The following is a 15,304-nucleotide window of genomic DNA, read 5'->3' on the forward strand; positions in this document are numbered from 1 at the left end:
CATTTCAAAATGATGAAAAAAGATCTTCAAGTCACATTTTGTGAAATTATTCAAACAAAGTTCAATAACCCAAAAACTTATTTTGTTAAACATTTTTGAGCTTCAACTATTGCTGTTTTGTTCCATTTGGCACATTTTTCTAGAACATTTGATCTTTGAACGACATTCCAGTTTGGAGATATAGCTACGGAACCAAGTATCCCCAGGGATCAAGTATCCTCATTCTCCCCTAATGAATACTACCCAAGCAATCAAAAGTCATATATTTACTTGAATGAAGGCATTGAAAGTTACATATTGGCTGACAAAGAGAATCAACTGCCCAATTCCCTTCAGTGAACTTTGTGTACTCATTAATGAACATGAAAGTTGCAAAAATGATTAATATGTACGTTGTATGTGACCTGTCTTACTCAACTCCCATGAGTGAACTATATGTAATCATTGATGAACTTGAAAGTGGCAAAAGTGATTTATACGTACGTTGTACGGGACTTAAATCACATAATGGCACAAAAGTGCTCAAATTGGGATTAGTTTTCGATTCTCACCACGAGGGTTGATACTTGAGTGACCATTCTGATGCGATATATGTAGGAAATGAAGAAAAGAAGCAATTGAGAAGCAAATTGAACAAATCTCTGCAAACTTTGAAATCCGGTGCTTGGGATCATGGCGACACCATGCATTGAACATAGTAATAAATAATCAAGAGAAGGTGATATCAACCGATAATGCCAAGGGTGCAATTGAGATAGAGAGAAATGGAAGCTGAATAAAAATGCCGCTGGAAGCTGAATAGAAGGTCATGAGAACTTGTTTTGAAATTTGAAAGTATTTTAAATTTTGAGCTGCATAGAACGTACTTCATATCAATGATAGGGGCGAGTAAGCTTTTTTGTGCCTGTTTTATGGGACTTTTGGTTGCTTGGGAATGGCACGATTCAGATCCAAATTAAGCAGAGAATAAACTTTGTGGGACATATTGAAAAGCTTTGCAGAGAAAACGGTCGCATTTGGAAGCAGTCTTCTTTGTGTTTTAGCCATTTATCCTGACAATCGTTATGAAAGAATGAGTGATTTGCAGTTTCCGCAGATTGTTAGCCTCCTCAAGTACTACACGCAGCGAAAAGATTTTTTATTTCAAAGGAAAGTGCCGCAAAAACAAAGGATTTTTTCCTTTGATTTTGGGATAAATAAAAATTCCTTTGATTCAAAGGCATTTTCCTTTGTTTCAAAGAATTTTTCTTTTGAAAAATCTTTGAATCAAAATATTAATGCTTTGAAACAAAAAACAGTTTCATTTGATGCAAAGTTGTTCTCTTTTGCTACAATGTAATTTAGATTTAGATTTAAAAGGATTGGTTCATTGATCCATTTTCCTATTATTCCAATTGGAAGAAATATTTTCTGTTGTCCCGAAGTTCCTATTAGGAATTTTGAATAATAAAAAGAAAGAATTTACATTTTCAATTCATTTTTATTCACAAAATTAACACTAACACTGGTTCACTATAATTTTGATCCTAATTTTGGCCTGAGGGCATACTTCTTGGGCCGCTCAATAGACTTCCGGAAGCAGCTCCGGTTGCTAGCTTTAGTGGTCATCCAACTGGTGATTACCGCTGAAGATCGGGCCGAAGATAATCAGACCGCTGGATTTAGGGCGGAATCTACCGTGGTCCTGTAATGCAAGAGTTTATATAAAATCTTAAACATTCACTTTTTGATTAATGGATTAACACACACTTACCATTCTTCATCCTGAATCCTCCTAAAGCTATCTCTGATTCACTAGTTTTGATTTTCAACACAACCGGACAAACTTTATTCGAAATTCGGTTCTTCCTCAATCCAAAATATCTTCTAAGTTTGAAATTTTAATTTAAAGAAATTATTCCTTTCTGTTGAAAACAATTTTCTTTGGTTGAAAGAAAATTTACTTTGTTTTTAACGAAATGTGCAGTTGAACAAATTTCTTTTGAATCAAAGAATTTGTTTAAAATCAAAGTCCGAAATTATTCAGTTCAAAAAATTAATTCTTTCTTTCAAAAATTATTCATTTGAATCAGAACGATAATTCATTGATTCAAAGAAAACAGGAGTTTGATTCAAAAAACTGAATGTTTTGAATCAAAGTCAGTTTTGTTTTGTATCAAAATCCAAGTTTTCTCTGCGTGTAGACATAATTTTTTTTTAAATTTTTTATCCTTGATTATCTCCGGGAAATACAGGCCAGACTTGTCAACGAAAAGTTTCTGGTTGGAAACCTGCCAGGTGACCACTTAAGAGTTCGTTTTACTGTTCATTACGAAATTTTTCAAAGTGTATCTCCACAAACAGTCCAAATATTTTGCACACGATTTTACCAACGTTTTGTTTATTTTGCCGGTGGGCAGCTTTTTTACATTGTTGAAATGAAGTCTAACCTATTTATAAGTTAGTTAGACGAACCAGTCAGAAAAAAATGATTTTTTTTATCACTTCCTCATTCATATTTTAGGATTTAGCTTGAAAAAACCTCTCACATTCCTCTCACTTCTTGGAATCAACGACCTTGCATTGGCGGTTGTTGGAATAAGTTTCACTGGAGGATCGTCAAGCTTAAATCAAGGTAAAAGCAAGTAACAGTTGCACTAATGCCGACATGTTTACTTTGTATACAGTAGACCAGTAGTATCAAAGCTAAATTGAACCCTACCAAACATTCATTTCCACAAGTTATTTTCAATTGTCTTCAATAAACTGATCAAATACCATGAATTTTAAAAAGAAAAACTTTTCATGTGAGCAGTCTGCTGTTTTGTTATCCCCGTTAGTTCTCCAGGCTAAAGATAGTACAAACATGAAGCCAACAACTTTCTTAGCGAAATATAACTTGAACCGATTATCAAAAGTACAAAAGATACACAGACGTAGGTATTAATGATTAGCAGCGTGACGATTGGATTGCTGTTTGCACCACGTCATACAAAAGTTTTCTTCATAAGGGTTAAACCAACCAATGACTTTATTAGAGAATGGCCGCATGGCAACTCTACTCCGCCATTCGCCCAGGTGTGGAGTAGCCCTATCCGGACGATGGCACGTTAAAATATGAATACCTTGGGCCGCAGGTGTAACTTACGTCGAAGATATATACCCCATATGATTTTTTTTGCAAGTATGATACAATATTCATAGAGAATGGGGGGATTCAACCTTCCCGTCTAGAGGTCGGTTGATTGGGATTGGAAGATGCTTCCGTAGTTATGCGGTGCGATTCGATATCGAAATGAGGAAGGGAATGGGGAAACGAATCAATATTCTGGGTCAAGCGAGCGTATAAACGATTCCACAGATGGGCAGAATCACACGGTTCAGGCGTTGAATTCCTCTGGGCCACGTCATTGTCGAAAAGTTTTGCCATTTAGTATAATATCTACGATGGGAGCCGTCGTGTGTGCGAATATGGATGGGATGAACGTACCCTCCTGGCTCCTAATTATGTATCTATCCGACACTCTTCTACAGTGATTGGTGTTTGAAATAACTGAACTGGCCGAGCGAACAGAAGGGGCTAAGGATTTGGGGTTAACCTAGGCATACCATATCTACTCTTGTTTGAGTATTTGCACTGTTTTTCGAAACCTAAAAAAAAATTAGAAGATGGCAATGCATTTTGTTGAATAATTGACAATTGAAAATGCACTCTGGTTTTATTTAACGTTACTCGTTGGCAATCTTTGAGGATACAAACAACAGTTGCGTTCAAAAACATCTAATTTTTCAGACTGCCATTTCTCTCACAGATCTCTGATATTTTTTCATGAAACTTTCTCACAGGTTAGTTAAACATATAAACTCTTAATTTCATGAGTTTTGAACATTCTGTGTGTGAGAAATATGTGCGTGAGAAATGTCGTAAGCAACTCGATACGCAAAAATTCCATTCCGATCATAGGCGATCAAATTATAATTGTTTTTCTGAAGAAAAATATGGCACACGAGTTGCGAATTGGTTATGTTGCCATTTTAATTCATGGCTATTGTGATGTTTAAATTGATTTTTTATCGTTTTATCGTAAGCTCAATCACGTTGTTCTCTTTTGCTTGTACACCAATCAAAACCAAATGCGTGATATAAATTTTTTCCACTCCGTAGGCGTTCAAAGTTGACATTTGGCTTTGATCTAATCAAGCTTGATTGCACTGGGAAAAGTGCAACGTGTATGGTGTAAGTAGCAGTGTTGTAGTGTGACTCAATGATGGTTCCCTTGGACCCTATGGGACCACCAGTGATAAACGGGGGTGGAGGAAGGGTCGGAACCATGGGAGGGGGAGATGGAATAGGATCCGATGGCTCGCTAGGCGCTAGTGGAATCAACACCATCAGTATAGCAACAGTTGGCGCTAACGCATCATTTCGCCGAACGGATGACGAATACAGGAGCAAACTAATGAAGAGTGAGTATTGATTTGTTTGCTTTCCGAGTCGTGCTATATTAAGGTTTCGATCCTTAGGGTCAACCCTTGACAGACACACGATTTCATTCCCTAAGGGATAAGTGAATTAATGAAATATTCATAAATGTGTTTTTTCTTCTATTACAGCTACTGTTAGAAATTATGGTGAGTACATAAACAACCCAAATATTTCAATGACCGAAACGAGATAATGCAAATATCTCGCTATTCAATCACAATTTGCCATTGAACTGAATAAACGAACTACACGATGGAATAGCTAACTGTCGCAGTCAGATATTTCCCGTTCCTAGCTCCAGATATGATAGTTTATGCTTGCTAATGTGCCAAATGGCTATCAATATATCATACTGTTTATTACTGTACTATTGTATCGAATTAATCATCTGCTGGAGAACGAACGAGCGCGCTAGTTATTCGGCTGGATCGGATGTTAGTAGTGATTTAGATTTCCATTTGTACCCAGCCCTTTATCGCCATTCTCATTGGCAGTTTGGGGTCATTAAATGGAAATTTGTGGATACAGTAAGCAACCGAGCCTATAGTCTCATTTGGACTTGTAAAATCTTTATGATGGTTGCGAAATGAGTCAATAGGAGATGGAAAAACGCAGAATCAGTATTGTAAAGTCTGTATCACATAGTATCTGGTCGGATAAAATAGATCATTTCTCCGCAAAGAAATAACGTACAACAAAAGTAAAAATGTCATTTTGTAGGGTTTTTATTGCACTTTAAGGAAAAAAAATACAAAAAATCGTTCGTCAGCATTTCGGATGAGTTTTTGAACTTTTTTGTGATACCACCCATCATTTTCTGCACAGTACTGCTGGTAACCTCATTCGCCTTTCCCATTTGAGCGGATTTTTTCCATGACTCTGCCACATTTCTTCAGTTTGCTCTTAACTATTGCCCAATATTTCTCGATGGGATGAAAATCCGGACAGTTTGGTGGATTGATACTATTTTCAACAAAATCGATCTTCTTCTCCTTATACCACTTACCGACATCCCGGCTGTAGTGGCAGCTTGCCAGGTCCGGCCAGAACTTCACCGGACCTTTGAGGGACCGAATAAATGGCAAAACTCTCTTCTGGAGACATTCTTCTTTGTAAACATTTCCATTCATTGTGTCCCCAGTGATAAAAATCTTAGCCTTCTTCCCACAACTGCAGAGCCGTTACCAAATTATCAACTTACGAGCAAATTTATCTGCGAAAACAAACTTGAATCTACCCGCAACATTCCCTTTACGTCTCGCAAGGTACAATTTGTTACCGGGTATTTGTCCAAAAACGACTTCGACGTAAGATTCGTCGTCCATCCGTGCATCCGTTGTACTTGGTCAACACTTTCTCGTACAACTTCCTTGCCCTGGTTTTGGCAACCAGGTTTTGTTTCAGCGTCCTGTTGGGGCGTTTGCTAGCATGATACGACCGCAAGCCTTCTCGCAAACAAATTCGCCGAGCTGTATCGTGGTTCGTCTTGAACTTTTGCGCCAAATCACGCCAGAAGATTCCAGGATTATTGTGAACTGATCGAATTTGTTTGGTTTGTTTTGCTCGATCCACCGTAAGGGTCTCCCGGTAACGTTGCAGCACCGAATTTACAGTCGATTTTGGATATTTTAGGAATTTCGCGATCTTTACCCCTGACCACGTCGGTTTCTCTACGTGAGTGTGCAGAATTTTCTCTCGCCTTTCGCGTTCCATCGTCGATAACTTTTGACTGACTGCTTCAATCTTGATGAAATTTTCACCACTAAGTAAACAAACCATCCGGATCAAAACACTGTCAATAGATTCGCGATATGACAACTAGGGGCGCTGCAGTAAATGGAAAGATGCGACCAGATTCTATGAAACAGACTTTAACTCACACTGAAATGGTACCTACTATTATTATGTTCAAATTTTTCATAAGCATCTAGATTCAGTAAAATGAAGGGTTTGGATTCGAAGGAGCAAAAATGCAAAAATAATCAGTATTGAGCAAATCATGTCAAACGGGTTTCCATAATGTGATCTTCAGCTGATGTAAGTTTATTTTTTTTAGAATTAGATCCTATATTGCTATACAGGTCTTTAAAATAACAATTATTTCAATAATCAAAAAATTCAAGCGTTTGCAAATACTTAGTTGGTAAGTCTTACATTTTGATATTGTTGAGCATGTGAAATTGAATTGTGCAGGATAGTTAAGTGTTCCATGTATTTTTTTTCAAATTCATTTACTAAGGGCTGTTGCATCGAAATTATCTCGTTTGACTCTACTCTGATTCAATTAACAGAGATTCCAAAATGAGGGAACTATCTTTATGCTTAATTTGAGCTTATTCAAATGAAAACCTGGTTCAGTTCTAAGGTGAAAATGAAACTTTCTTAAAAAGGAAGCTAAGTTCATCAACAGACAAAGTTCAGCTTTATATCTTCTTTTTGCGCTAGACACTGAAACAGAGTATAATATAACTGATTAGTTAGAACATGTTAGCACCTTAGGTGTATTTTGAACCATAAAAAGAATATTAGTGCAATTTGCTGTTAATGGTGGCTCCAGAGATGAAGACGGATGAGAACCAAAAGGCTCATCATTAGGTTTCGTCGTCCATTACCACGCAGTCAAACTTCGTCAGCATCGTCATGTACAGCCTCTTGGATCGCGCTTTGTCCGTCGTATTTTGTTTATCATCGTGATTAGGAGTCATTACCTTCTTGTAAGTCGATAGTCCAGCTCGTTTTTTGGCTCGATGCACGGTTGTAGACGATACACCCAGCTTATTTATGCGGCATCTCGGAGAGAGAGGTTAGGGTTTCGCTTGAAACTACCGGCAACTCTATTTGTCGTCTCAGCGGCTTCCGGTTTTCGATTTCCACACGATCCAGACTTCCTGGCTGTCAAAAAACGTGCCCCAAACACTTCAATTACATTTGAAACGGTTGATTTGGCAACTTTTATCGATTTTGCCAGCTTTGCGTGCGAGTAGCTCAGATTTTCGCTATGCGTGAGCAAAATTTTTATACGCTGCTTTTCTTCCTAGGACGGCATTTTGACAACTGAAGAGTGAATTCCAAAATCGAAATAGGAGCAACATTCTACACACACACCTTCAAAATGAGGGGTGTTCAGGTTTTTTAAATGCAAAATTGAAAAAAATACGTCAAGTTGATGTTGACCAAATTTTGACCGTGTCACTCTTTAAATACTCTTAGGCTCGAACTCACGGACATCGGCTCAGGAAGCAACTGACTTTCCAACTGACATATATCAAAAGTCCATTCATAAAGAGCATAACGTAGATTTTACGTTTACATATTATCCGACCTAATATTGGTTCTGTTCATTTTCTACAAAACAAAACACAATTATATATTTTCTGCCTAATAAACATTTTCCAAGCGAAAACATAATTTCAGTAGTTTGGCAACAAAAATGTATTCCGATTTTCCAAATTTCATGTACCTACATATTCGCTCGTGTGTTTCATGTCATTTCGAATAACTGATCTCTTCGCTCTTTGTTAGACTGAAAAACAATTCAGTTTATCATCAAAGCTATATTTACGCATTGATTGTTGATTAGAAACCACACCATTCAAACACACCCTTTAATTCGACGATTAAACGCCATTTAGAAGCCATCCATCTTCGTTGCATCCCACATTCCAGCCACCCACATTGCTGGACTTTATCATTCCATCATTCATCTTCCAACTCGATGACCAACGACGACTTCTGGGCTGGGCTGATCCTGGTCCAGTTCCAGCCAGCCAGCAAATTCTGTCGGACACAAACTATTTCCCAGAGCTGTTCTGCGACTGACATTCCTTTGTTCGAAACCAACATCGAGGCTAGCTAACTCATTTAAGGGAAGGACTTTTGCCTTAGCGTTTGCCTCCATAGGGAAATGGGAGGGCGTGGGTGTTGGTTCGCAGGTACAAGCTATAATGGATCGACCATTTTCTAAGAAAATTGTCCATTCGACCAACAATTAGTGGCAGTCGTCAATTCGAACGTCTGGCTCAGTTGTCAGAGAGAAATATTTCTAGCTCACAGAACGTCGTTTTGGTTAAGATAAAATTAAATTCATTTAATGAAAAAAAAAAGTTGTTGAAAATATGGTTCACAATAGCGATAAAAATTCGAGAACCAGAGTTAAGAATCAAACTGGATTGTAAATTTTATAAACAAACTTTGACACTTCAGCATGTTTTTACATTTAGCTTTAGTCTTTGAATAACGGAAAAATGAAGTTTTGTAGCTAATTATGTGTCTGAAAAACATATTTGAGTTGCATTACGAGGTTTTTAACAAGAGAGACATAGCAATTTTAAGTGACGAGTGTCAAATTAAAACTCAAGTATTTTTTTGTTTGGGCTTTCCGGGTGCGTCCATAAAAAAGTAATGATGGGAAGTTAAAAATTTCAAGAATTCATTGAGGGTCCCGAAGATTTTTTTTTAATCGGATGCACCCGTATAAAGTTACAAATCACCAAATTTCCAATAGTATCATATTGAAAGTCAAGACCGGATTTGAGTTTGTTGAATCTCAACAATATTGGTCACTCTAGCAGCGAACTCCACACAAGGTTGTTTACAATCTGTTGAAGCGTTTGTCCAATGTAATGTATAAAGTGTTGCCAGTATGACAAGTTTGTTAAAAAAAAGTTACAGTTTTTTCGCGGGAAAAACTGTAATGTTTAATCCAAATGAAATAAATGCTCTCTTTGGTTTTTGTTTTCGTCAAGAAAAGTCGTACTTATTTCCCTACCCGAAAGTCAGAAAATGGTCTGACGAAACAGAGTTAAAGTAATCGAACACAGCAGAACCGAAAAAGGTTTTCATAGTCGTTGATATAATGTCGCAAATGACAACTTCTCCAAGAACGGGCGGTAAACCTACAGCGCGACTCGAAGAAGATTTCATGTGTGCTACAGAAACTTCGAGAATGCTGGGCAGGCGGCGGCAACGCTATTCAAACCGTATTGAGCACATCTCTCAGATTTCCCCTCAGATTTCCCCTTTTTTGACAGATTTAAGCTTTTTTCCTTAGATTTAAGCTTTCGTCTCCTATGCTCTCAAGGCAAAAAAGCTTAAATCTGAGGAAAAAAAGCTTAAAAACGAGATTTACGACCACTTATTTAAAAGATGTTGGTCATACGATACATAGACAAAACGTGTAACGTTGCCGCCGCCTGATGCTGGGTGAAACGCAAACCAGCAAAACCACCACCAAGAAACACTGCGCCAACTGCTGATCGAGATCAATCTATTTCTGTGGCCCCATGCGGATAGATAGGGGAATAGAAATTAGTATCTGAAGATGATTGAAAAATAACATAAAAAAAATCCTAAAGTATAATCAAACGGTGATCGAAACACGTCATAAAAAAAGGTTTCAATTCTGGAAACAGAATGGGTTTGGAAGAACTTGAGGGTAACATCTTAGATAAAGCATCTTAGATAAAGCATGGATCATCCAAAATCTGGATGCACTGTTTATTATACCATAGCGCTCCTAGTTGTCAGATCTAGAATGTTCTGACAGTACTTTGTTCGGAAATGTTTCCTCTACCCAAGGCCGTGCGAACGGGGGGGGTTTTAGGGGTTTAACCCCCCCCATGAAGATTTTTTTCAAGTAAAATTTTCAACGTAGTTAAGTGAAATTACTGAATTTTTCTCGCCTCCGGCGGAAATTAATCTTAACTCACCCCAGACTTGAGACATGTCATTTTACGAAATTACACATATGTATGCTGTTCACAAATTTAAGCTAATTGTAAATTTCGATTTGCAATTCAATCAACATTTTGTATTGAAATTCTGAACTAGACATTAAAAAACACTACCTCGTCCTTAGAATGGGTTTGTGTTAAGATGTGTAACGAAACAAATTCAGGAATGAAACCAACCATTTCAACGCCAAAATTGATTCAACGAATACTAATTTTCTACATTAACGAGTTGGAAGCCATGATGGTCATCAGAATACGCTAAATAAAATCTTAAACCTAACATCACTAAACGAAAGGAGATAGACAAAATTTGACAAACAAAACGAGTTATGCGCGCTTTAATCTACCAAATCAATTTTTCAATCATAGGTACCTTAATGCTGTTTTTTTGAGATATCAAATAAATTCTATTAATTTTTAAAATGGTTTATTGAATAAAAACTTTAAAAATGTAAAAAAATTATCATTTTTTTTACATTTTGTTTTAAGTTCCAAATACATTTACCGAATTTTATTTTTAATATTTTAATACTAAATTTTTGTTTTCTAAAAACATAATTTAAAAGGCTTAAAACTTAGAAACTAAATTTGTAATAAGAATAATAAAGTTTCCACCTTCTGTCCTTTCCAGGACCCAATATTCCAATTGAAACCGACAACATATTCAGAGCTTGAAATTTAAAACTTTAAAACTTTCGATTGAAGATTTATAAATTATAAATTTATAAATTTCATTTCTTGAATTTTCATTACATTAAATCACTTTTTCAATCAATCATGATTTTTAATTTATCTTTAGAAAGTTCGAAAATAATTTGAAGTATGTATGAAGTATTTGTATGAAATTTGTGCTTTCAATATTACAACAATACTTAATTGTTTTTATTTTATCAATTTCATATTGATCATTTCCCAACCTGTAATTCTTCAGTTTAATTGAAAATGTTGTATTATAAATGTATAAAGTTATTATTTTGAACTTCAGAACTTTTTTTTACTTTTATTTGATAACTGGAAGAATTTAAATAAAGAAAGAGGTTTTATCTTTGATTTTGATCACCGGCAGTCTAGAAATAAAGTTATATATTTTCGTCTTTTTCCAAATAAATTTCAACTATCAACTTTTGAATAAATTCTAATAAGTTTAAACTGTTTTTTTCCTAACCGAGAATCCACATTTCGAATTATGAATAATTTTCTTTTAAAATTCAAGGTAGTACAGCGGAATTTTTTAATCAACCCTTCCACTGAAAATTAAGAAAAGAATTTTAAATAAAATGGATAGTAAATAACAATCATTATCATTTTTCTAACAATTTTTATCATAATTAATTTTTAACCTGATCTAAAATTTATTTGAGAGTTAAGAATTTTTTTTAAATCTGGTTTTTTATTTTAGGTATTCTATTTCTGTGCATTAATTCTGGTGCCTGAAGCTTTATTCTAAATTTTGACTTTCATTTATTTTCTGGTGTTTCGGAAATATTGCTTTCAAATTTGAAAACTTGACTGCTTAGAATTTATTTTCAAGCAAATTTCTAGTTCAGAATAAGGAACATCATCTTGATAAATGGATGACTTACTGGAAAAAGCATTGATTTTAAACATTATTTCTTAATTTGTTCAGGATCGCCCCTGATGGCAGAATCGATAGCATCAGATTTTCTTTACCGAATAAAAACGCACTCATTCTCAAAACATTACAACTTTAGTGGACTGTATTTTACTTCGATAGACTAAGACTTTTAACAATTATGGACTTCTCACAAACTATGGTCCCCTTGGACCTCTGACACTGGCCATTCCGGCCTCTGACTCTGGCCACTTAGGCCTCTGATTTTGTAACCGTCTTCGCTGCTGGTTGGTCTGGAAAAGAGGTCGAGCCTTGGACACAATTTTGGTCGACCCTTGGGAAAAACCTCTTCGTGTCCGAGGAAAAGCCGAATGTTTTGGCGCGCATTGCCGCCGTTAATGCGCGCAGCATCGCCATGTTGTTACTGGGCCTTTTCTGATGTTAGGGTGGTTCAACGGAGCTCCTTCGTTCCAGAACATACCGCCCGCCTTGAAAGGCGACGGGACGTACGCATTTCGAAATTCCCGCTGTTTTGCTGTCGTGCCGATGTTGATGTACCGTACCGCGATGGACCACCTCGCTTCGACCACGCCGTTGACCTGCGCTCGTTGTATGCGGAGAGACCTTATGCTGCCGCCCGCCGTTAACCCACGTTGGTTCCGACCTTTGTGGTTGGGTGCCGACTCTGTTTTTTGCAACCTCTCTGGTTGTCTGCCTTCGTCTAGTAGAAGTCTGGATGCCTGATAGCTTGAGAAAGGAAGTATCACTCTTCTAATATCTAAAATTACTGTAGAATACTTGACCTTTATTCTTGAGCGCTGACCTGCTGCCCTAGCCAAGATCAGCGCTGTGATGCCGACTCATGCTCTGTTCTCCGCAATGTTATTCTGGCATTAAAATTCTGAGCTCTCCAAGCTCTCTGACTATTGTTAACTGACATGAGCCGAACATTCTTGTTCCCAAGCTCTTCCGACACATACCCAGACTTTGAAACAGACATACACATAACATCAAAACTGACTCCAACGTATATTTCTTTCCGACTCATTTCTGACAGGTTTTCTGAATGGATTGCTGACTTTTCTCAAAATGTGTATCAGACAACCAATTCTGAATAATTTTCCAACAATATTCTCAGACCGTTTTTCTAAATGGGTAGCTTAATGGATTTACGACAAAATACCAAATATTCTCTGACAAAATCAGACTTAAAAAAAACTGACACATGTCCAAGGGACTTCTGACCAAAGTCAAACCGTATCATCACTGACTCATACTCCGTTAGCTTCATTCCGATTGATTGATTGTGTGTGTAAGTGTATGTGTGATGCAGAGTTGCGTTAGAGAGTCCTGGTACTTAATCCAGGATGATGCTTGATGATAAACCGCCAAATGCTAGTCCTGATCCCGTCGATCAGACTATCCGAAAACCGAAATCCAACGCAACTCTCAAGTGTACCGAATGAATGAATAACCGCATATTTGAATCTCAAAGATTCCCGATAACTCCTGATGGCGGAGTGACTGCACAAAAAAACTTCCGAAAGTTTTTTGTGTGTTCGGAGGCGCGCATTCATGATGATGGTGGACACATTAAACATAACAACTAGGCGGAACTCAGTGGATTTTAACCTGTACACTCGCACAACTTGGTGTTTTAGGGAAGCATACCCTCCAAATAAAAAAGATGATTTGTATAACTGATAATGAATTGCCTCACATCATTCTTCGATTACCCACGATCATACACACAAAGTTTAAAGATTTTCGGACAACTTTTATACAAGATTCGTTGATAAATACATTCCGCATTGGGGCAATACTGCTTTGAACACTTTTGGTTGCACATACACTCTCTCTCATACATACCGTACATACGATCTGATGCTATCCGCTGATTAATGATCTGGCTCGATAGGACCAAAAAATGTTCCGGATCGTCCCAACTAATAACTAAAAAACTTCGTAGTGGACTGTAAAACTACGTTGGGCCAACCGGGGAACACTTCAACTAGCACTAAGTCCGCTGGGGTGCGATAAAGGCTACCCAAATAACAACCTCCTTTGAATCACTGGAGGTGAATTTAGTGATATTGATCACTTTACCGATATTTTCTTCCGTTCATAATAACACCAACCGAATTTGGGGAAACTTCAACTTTAATAATTGAGGACGAGATGTTGTTTCTTTGGAGGTTTGTGCGAACTGATTTATTGCCTTTTATGCTAGTAAACAGATCGTACCACGAACAAGATCAGGACGATTGGTTGCGGAGAGTGAGTTCTCAGGAGAGAACTCACTTTTATGCTCTATCGCTGGGGTGGCTCTTGCTTTATAGCAACTATTTTTAATGATGTTCCACAACATAATTATTTTTAAAATTTTCATTTATTTTATTTGTAAAATTTGATATTTTTTTAGTTTGTGTGTTAATCCTAAGTAAGAAAATTGTTTAGAACTAAATTACCATATTTATTGTATATTTTTGTATTGTTACTAATTTTGGCTGAATTTTGAATTTTGAAACCCCCCCCCCCATGGACGGGTCCTTCGCACGGGCCTGCCTCTACCAATAATGAAAATTTCATAACGATTCGTTTTGTTCCAATAAAGTTACACGTAATGGAAGCCGCGAGGCGAAAATAAACTTTGGACACCCACGTCAATAACCCGACGTGGTCTGGTTCAAAAACCGTGAAATCTGATTTTGGGTGGCTTCCTGATCAAAAATTTTACAAAGCCACTGGTCGGGGTGATGTCCCAGCCAAGTTCAAATTCGTTTTTGCCAATAAGTTGGCAAGAAAGTGTTTGATCTGGCAAGGTATTTGCAGCTGCGGACGAAAACCCCCGGTTTTTGTGAAAAACAAGACCATGGACTCCGGAATGTCGAAAAGGACATCAACTCGTCAAACTGCCCTTAATTCCACCCTATCGAAACATTTTGGGCAATTGTCAAGCAGAAGATGAAGAAGAATGGTAGGACGACTCGGGATGCAACAGAGGTGAAGAGATTGTGGAACAAAATGGCCGCTGAGGTAAGTGAATAGGGTGTCCAAACTATGATGAGTGGTTCTAGACGAAAAGATTGAAATTTTATCAAAACAACATCGAAATAATTTTTTTCTTATTTTTCCTTGGAAGTGCAATAAAAACCCTACATTTTGATTACAAAATCATTTTTATTTCGTTTACATAGCTCCAAGATAGACCCTTTTAAATGCGTCCAGATTTTGCGTGATCCATGCTTTATCATTTTATAATACTCAAAATTTTACGATTCAAATATTGGATTACCTATTAAAAATTTTAAATTGTTTTGGAATGAATATTTGAAATTCATTGAAATAAAACTATAAACAAATATCGATAAGCAAAAAGCAAATGATTTTCATTCAACCTTTTATTTAAATGTATGTTAACCCTTGAGGGATTGCAACGAAATGAGCAACTTGTGCTAAATAGCCCGAACTGAAATCAATAATGCAGGTGATTTTAAAAGTGTGCGGATGTTAAATTAAAAATAAACCCACAGA

The 15,304-nt window shown here is 36.9% G+C and overlaps 1 long non-coding RNA gene across 1 annotated transcript in view; it reads left to right on the forward strand.

The window, feature by feature from the left end:
* Positions 1-4,726, forward strand: part of LOC129758058 (uncharacterized) — a 28,931-nt gene extending 24,205 nt beyond the window's left edge. Inside the window, exons 2-3 of the long non-coding RNA XR_008739878.1 lie at positions 4,145-4,446; positions 4,594-4,726. This is a non-coding gene — a long non-coding RNA (uncharacterized LOC129758058). The remainder of the gene's footprint in view (positions 1-4,144; positions 4,447-4,593) is intronic.
* Positions 4,727-15,304: the final 10,578 nt, after the last annotated feature.

Source organism: Uranotaenia lowii, chromosome 3 (genome assembly GCF_029784155.1).
Source record: "Uranotaenia lowii strain MFRU-FL chromosome 3, ASM2978415v1, whole genome shotgun sequence".
NCBI classification, from domain to species: domain Eukaryota; kingdom Metazoa; phylum Arthropoda; class Insecta; order Diptera; family Culicidae; genus Uranotaenia; species Uranotaenia lowii.